This window comes from Actinia tenebrosa, unplaced genomic scaffold (genome assembly GCF_029948245.1).
Source record: "Actinia tenebrosa isolate PJP-AT-01 unplaced genomic scaffold, QUT_ActTen_1.0 PGA_scaffold15__27_contigs__length_11533743, whole genome shotgun sequence".
NCBI lineage: Eukaryota > Metazoa > Cnidaria > Anthozoa > Actiniaria > Actiniidae > Actinia > Actinia tenebrosa.
In genome coordinates this window covers 3,349,561-3,357,060 of record NW_028292575.1, presented here as the reverse complement: position 1 = coordinate 3,357,060, position 7,500 = coordinate 3,349,561, and the positions used below count along the sequence as shown (strand labels likewise).

The following is a 7,500-nucleotide window of genomic DNA, read 5'->3' as shown; positions in this document are numbered from 1 at the left end:
TTTCAGTGTATTCATTTTTAAGGAAAACTAAATCATGGCTGCATGTACTGAATTAAAACTGTTAATCCCTGCACAGTAAAACAACACTGGGGTGGGGATTTGAAATTGAAAAATTATGTGGCCCCTTCCTGACAAGAAAATTTAAATCAGGTGTTTCTCCATGTTTCTTTATAACTAAAAAAAGTAATTCTTATTCAAGTAAGAATACTAGCTAACTAACCTAAGTTCAGACATTTTCATTGCAATACTATCTAATAGTGAGTCTTTAAAAAATTCACTTTTAGGGGAGCATTTATTTATTTTAGAATGGGCAGCCGGGGAGGAGAAGGGGCAGACAGAATCCACATTAAACTTTTATGATAGAAAAATCATAAACCCTAATCCCAGCTTTAATAAATTGATATGAATAAATATATATATTGTGATCCTAATAGCCCATTAGTAATGTCATTCTTCTTCAGTGAGACATTGCTTTGATTGAATTAATACTTACAGATGGCCCTCTACTTCTTTGCCTGACCCCTTACTCTAATTCCTTTGGTCCTCCCAACTCCTAAGGAATGAATACTGCCTAAAACATCACTGTTTAACCCCCGGATGGTCTAATAGACCTCAAGAACTCAATGGATAATTTTATTAATTAGCCAGACAATCAGAAAACTGACTTTCTGGTCTCCCAAATGGAAGTAAGATAGAAATATCTGCACACACTGGGTAATAATTATAAAGCGAGTAGCATTAATTATAGGATAAGAAAAATTAAGACATATTTCATATGGTGACTGGAGGTTCGCTCCACATGTGCACCAACTACGTAGTTGCATACAAGTTAAGGCTGCCAATCTAGGTGCCGGCGTCATCAGACAAAAGCTAGAACTTCAGTATTAAATGTTGTTAATGATGTTGCTTGCATGCAATGGCTACTTATTTGACTGAGTTGTTGCTTTGTTTGATTAAGCTTTTTTATTATTGAATATCTGGTATTAATTTTTTCTTATTTATTTATTCTTTATTTTTTATTTTTTGTCTGCCGACACTAATACGTTTTGTCTTTTGGCAAGTCGATTGCAAATTATGCATCTCACTTTCTGGTTTGACGTCAAATAACTTGGTGTGTCTAAAAAAAATATTTGCAACCTTTCTATAGCTATACATTAAAAATTAAGTTATAACACACACAACATTCAACTCACATGTTGATTTTTTATTCATTGTCAAAGTGGATGGAAAAACAAATTTTAAATGTCTGACTGAGGTCAACTGATAAACAATCATTGGAGGCAGAGGTATGTTAGAAATGAACGCAATAATGTAAAAAAACCTTAAGGAAAAGGGTGGTGGGGGAGGGGGTTTCATGGCTTACTATCTTCCAGGGGGTGAGAAATTAAGTGGAAGCCAGGAGGGAAGAAGAAAAATCGTGGCATCTTTCATCTTATCTACAGTTATAAATGTGGACAGCTCCTATTTATTAATGTGAGTTCAATAGCTTCCTAATATGATGTTTCTGTGACAGGTGTAAGCCTAGTGCAAATATAACTGAACTCGACTACTAGCAAAATACATTATGGGTGTAATTAAACCAATGCAATAATTCTTAAACAGTAGAAAATTATAACCTCAGGTACTTAAAGCATAAGGGATTAATCCTAATTAAATTGGGTTGGGATGAATGGTGATATGGATTCCAAAGGGAGGGGGCAGCATTTTTTGTTTTTTTGTTTGTTTGTTTGTTTGTTCGTTTGTGTATTTGTTTGTTTGTTTGTTGTTTTTTCAACCAAAGCTAAGGGGGAAACAATCAATTTGACAATAACTATATATTTCAGCAATTCTAGCAAGGGGGCACAAATTTTAGGTTCAAAGGGATTCATGCAATAAAACTAAAGTTGTTTCAACTTGGTGACTATGTAAGGTACATAGGGGCCACATAGTCTCCCAACCAATCAATTATTGGGTGCAAATAATGGTGGTCTTTATTATGGTAGCCCATCTCCTAATAAATGGCGTTCAACATGACTTGTAGATCTTGTATATGGTATCCCAAAAAAAACGCTTAAAAATAATGATTTCCAAATGCAAATCTTTTTTTTTTTTAATTTTTCAATTAAGTTTTCTTTACCATTTAAAAATTTTTGTACAAAACTGGGAAATAATCCATTAAAGAAAGACGCCATTACAGCGAAATTTATCTGTGGAGTCAAGATTGTTTGTTAATTGACTTTTTTCCAAGTTTAGAGACGGATACATTTTTTTCTTGAAATGGGGCTAACTCTATCCCACTTCATAAACTAAATACTTATGCTGATATTAAGATAAAAACGAATTCAAAGTTGAAGACAACTTACTTGATTTGGAGACATTGAAGAGTCAGAAGTGACCGGCACCTAATGCTTCGTCTATTTTCCAAACAGAAACCACATATATTTTAACGATGATCCTCTTTCTTAGGATCTTATATTACCACTCTAATGTTTTAACCATACTTAGACTCTATAAGAGAGCAAATCGCTGTATATATTCTACATACTAAAGGCTTAAAAACCCCCCTCAAAAAAAAAATTTCTTCTCGCTGCAATTTCCAAGAAATCTCTAAAAATGTCAAACTTTTGTACTTGGGGGGCTCTCAAAGTAAGCAATTTTTTTAAATAACGTATTAAATAGATCGTATGGTTTTTTTAATCTTCTTTCTGTTCGTTTTACTCTAGGTTGTCATTAAAAGTGTTACTGGTCTGTATTTTCTGATAAAAGTCAAAAAAGATAAAGATATCGGGGTACAAATCATGATCGTCTTATCCCTTCCCTCATTGCGTTTTTTATGCCCGGTGGCCCTCGTTTTCATGGGTTGTGAGCTAGACAAAACGTATATATCCAAAAATAGAAATCGAAAGCGGAAGAAATATCCTTTCTCTCTCCGTCGAAGCATTTTAATCAAAATTCCCCATGACGTCACATCTGTTTATGAGGAGGGCAGAATGGTAAATAACAATAAGAATTTGGACTAATTGAGCTGAATTGATATCTCTGATACAGTCAACTACGGGCATTAACGTTGTCCACCAAAAAAGACTTAAAAATTTACACATTTACACTTTACACATTCAGACTAAAAGAAATATCACGTGTTTCCTCGAAGGGTCTGGCATAAAACAAACGCTGAAATACCATTCTCCATCTTAAATCCTCACTAAATGGTCGGGGCATTCTGGATTTTCGATTCACGAGTTGAATTTTACATTTAAAGTTCAGGCTGACGCACACGAGGCAAAGAATACATAATGAAACACGTGATATGTCTTTTAGTCTAAATGTGTAAATGTGTAAATGTAACATTTTATATACCGATGTCTACCCAACAAGTAGAAATGTACAGTGCCATTTTTCCCGCTGGCAAATATTATCAATTAAGACTTTGCGATTTTACTAATATCAGGTCACATGCAATTTGCCTGATTCAGCTGATTCAAAATTCAATCGGCATAATGTTCACACACTTATTTTCCCCTCTGGATGTTTTTTTTTTTTTTTCTTTTCTTTCATATTTACTAACTGCTTCAGGGACTTTTGCAAAATGTCACATAATTGTAAGCCAACATTTTACAGCTTAGTCAGCAAATCACTGAGCTTTTTGATTTTTGTACTCATTTTCGTAATTATTAACCGCTGGCAGAAGTAAATGTGGACTTAATATATAGTTCAAGTTCAAGTTCAAGTCCAAGTTTATTCAATAAATGAATGAATGAATGACTTTATTTATACACACACATCACAAGAGAAATAGCATATTAGTGACATAACTAGAATCATAAATAGAAACAAACATTTTACAGTAAGTATTTACAAATATAGTGTAGATAAAGTAAAATGAACATTGAAAATATACACCACTGACCTGCAAATAGTAAGGCATATAGGATTTTCACTACAGCGCTGTTTCACTCTCTCCTCAGGTGAAGTGGTCTTTTATACAAACTTGTCGATCTTATGGACGAATACATATATATACACTTATATACACTATTTCAATAAAGTTAGTCACCTGTAAAGCTACAGAGTTGAGACCGACAAGGATTATGGATAGATACATTTTACATGTTTCAACCGCTTGATAACTGTGGATGGACTTGAGATCTTCTACCAGTTAAAAGTTAACCTCCTCTGAGCATCCTCACTGAACTGCTGCAGTTTGTGTCAAAAGCATTACTTGTTGGATATATAACATTTCCCCATGATTCTCAGAGATCTCAGCTTTCTAGGTTTTTGGTGACTAACTTTATTGAAATAAGTATATATACCCAAGTGCATTGTTCACGTTTATAACCAATACGAATTTGCTATACATACATACAGTGCTTTCCATAATAAATTTTCATCTGTGAACGATTTTCGCTCAAAGTCACATAATTTCAGTAATGTTTAAGAAGTAGTCAACACTCTCAGTGTGCGTCCATTGACTTAAATATGGATGCATGCAGGAGGCTATTGAGCATTGGAGAAGGATATAAAGATTGCCATGAGGCTATTAGTTCAGTGTGACTATAGTTTCTTAAGTGTTTAATAGCCAACAATAATACATCTATAATTCTATAACATTTATAATTGATGCGACTTTAAGTGGTTTATCACAGTTCAGTTGAGTGCCCGTGCTAAAAAGAAAAAATAATCGAGGGCCACAAGTTAATCAGTTAACAAAATTACTCTCACGTGTCATCCTCATGAAATAAAGTCTTCAATCAGTCAATTAAAAAAAACATATCCTGAGGTATGGAGAAATGCTATTAGCTATAGCAGAATCTTTGATAGGATCGACATATGATATCCATTCCTTCTCAAAAGGATCTAATCAACCCTATCTATTTTGGTCGACCATTCAATAAGTATTGGATGTATTCATCCCCCGGGGGGAGGGAGGGGGGGACTCCTTTATATCACGAGAAGGCGGGGGTGCTCGTCGTACCTTTTAAGGGTCAACATCAGCGATCTGGTACCTTTTAATGATAATAATAATAATAATAAATAACTTTATTGACAATAATAATTAACTAATAATTCATTATAATATGAGACGTGATAAGAATATTGCTATAATTATAAAACAAAAAAGGAGAGATTATGAATATAAAATAACAAATCTATATAATATTTACTTATTTATCTATGAAAACATATTTGTAAAATAAATTAATAGCTCAAAACAGGAGTCCAGCTCTTCACACTGATATAATACTATATTAAAACTATACATTTATTATTAAAATCTAAATATTTCTAAATTTCCGCTACATTGGCGTTAAGATTAAAGTCATTCAAGAATTCATTGTCCTTAAAAAAAGTACTGACTTAATTATTTCAAAAGATAATCGAGTTCTAATCCATGTTATAGTACTTGCATATGTGTCCCCTGTCTTCTTGGTTAATTTCTCAGTAAGGTGCCCCCCATTCCTCCATTTGTACCAAAACTAAGGGCGTAAAAGTTCCCATATCGACATCGATTACTCTTTGCTGGTACTTTCTCTTTTTTTCGCTTTCTTGATCCTTGAAGATTGTAGAAGTGGATTTGTTTTGGTTGCTCTTGGAATTAACATGCGATACTCTTACATCAAAAAATGCAGTTACTCCCTGTGCCCAAAACGATCCAGCTTTGATGTCGAGCCTTGCATCCTGACTTGTGCTAGTAGATTTTAGATTAAATTGTTCGCCATCCAATGGGATAAGCTGTGGCTCCTTTTGAACGTTGTTGCAAACCTTGTTTAAAAGTATGGCAAGTAGATCACGGACATTGTCATGTCTTTGTGCAACAAATCCTCCCTTTTTACAAGATAGTGCATGGCTTACCGAAAAGGTTGTCCCACAAGCGCAGGTACTTGGTATAATAATAATAATGATAATAATAATAATAATGATAATAAATCTATTATAAAAAATAGAATCAAGAGTTAAGCAAATGCTTCTCCAAAGAGAAAAGTCTTTATATTTGATTTAAAATTTTCGATTGAGTTTTCAAGTCTTAACGCCACTCTTGTGGAAGTTGATTCCATAACTTTGGAGCAGCGATTTGGAAAATTCGTTCACCATACGATTTTAGGTTACTGTTAGGAACTTTAAGTAGGTTTTTGGAAGAAGACCTTAATTGTCTTGATGGTGTGTAGCGTTGTAGTAGATTAGTCATGTAATCAGGAGCCATAGAGTTAAGTGCTTTAAATGTGAATACTGTAGTAATATTTTGTAAGTAATTCGCTGTTTTAATGGTAGCCAGTGTTGTAGTTCTTCCAATACTGGAGTGATGTGTTGAGATCTCTTAGTCCTTGTAACCAAACGTGCAGCACAATTATGTACATATGGTAGTTTGTCAATTAGATATTGTGGAAGGCCATATAGCAGTGCATTGCAGAAATCAAGCTTAGATGAGACAAAAGCATGAATTAACGTCTCTTTATCACTCGGCGACAAGCAGTTCTTTATCTTTGCGATATTTCTTAAGTGGAAGAAAGCTCCTTTGCACATGTTACTGACATGTGTCTCCAGAGTAATGTTCTTATCAAATATCGCTCCTAAATTTCGTACAAAGTCAGAGGCTCTGATATTTTCATCGTAGACTCTAGTGCTCTCTATACTGGGTGGTGTCCTGTGTTGTGATCCAATATAACCAACAGTTCAGTTTTGTCTCTGTTTAGCTTTCATTTATTTATAAGCATCCATTCATCAATATCCTTGACACAAGCTTCAACTGATGACACGCAAACAGCTTGGTTGTCTGGAAATGGCATGATAAGGGTCATGGCATGATGAGGGTCTTTGAGACTCTTTTGAACTATAAGAGACTAAGCTGGTATCTTTTAGGGTGTTTTTTTTTCCCGCTGCCATAGCTTCAATAATTTAATTAATGCTATCCCAGACTGAAAGATGTTAGATCTGACGTTTTTGAGTTACAGATTTTAGGGGGAAAAATCATGTGGTTTCACGCCCTTGTGGTAAGAATCAGGTTCCTTTTTAGGGGTCATTTTCGAAAATTCAGACGAGCATCCGTGCCCTTCTTGGTCAAAGTCTCCCCCCCCCCTCCCCCCCCCTCAGTAAAACAAATTCAAACGATCACGCGAGGAAAACACAGATTACAAACTACTGAGCTATTTATTCACTATTGGTACAGACAGTTTCAAGCAAGCTTTATTTCTAATTACTGAACTATTTATTCATATTTTTTACAGGCAGTTTTCAAGCAAACTTATCTCTTCGCAAAGTAGTTGTCGTTTATTCAGGAGTTTCTTATTCTCCACAAGCTAATGCCAGGATAATGAAGCGGTTAACTGCGATTGGTACTTATATCGCTTTGATTTTCCTCAATGCTGATGATGTACCTTAATGGCTATGTTTGAGTAGTATGAGTAAGAAATTCAAGAATTATTATATAATCATCATGGTTGCTTTATACTCATTTGGCATTAAGAGTCCATAATAGTAGAAACTGATAAGGGTTTTGGTCTTAGTTCGCAGGTTTTTTCTTTAATT

General features: G+C 34.4%; 1 protein-coding gene across 1 annotated transcript in view; it reads right to left on the bottom strand.

The window, feature by feature from the left end:
* LOC116302761 (uncharacterized) overlaps positions 1-2,560 on the bottom strand; it is a 16,121-nt gene extending 13,561 nt beyond the window's left edge. Inside the window, exon 1 of the mRNA XM_031712130.2 lies at positions 2,343-2,560. The gene's annotated coding sequence lies outside the window, so the exon portion shown is untranslated. The remainder of the gene's footprint in view (positions 1-2,342) is intronic.
* Positions 2,561-7,500: the final 4,940 nt, after the last annotated feature.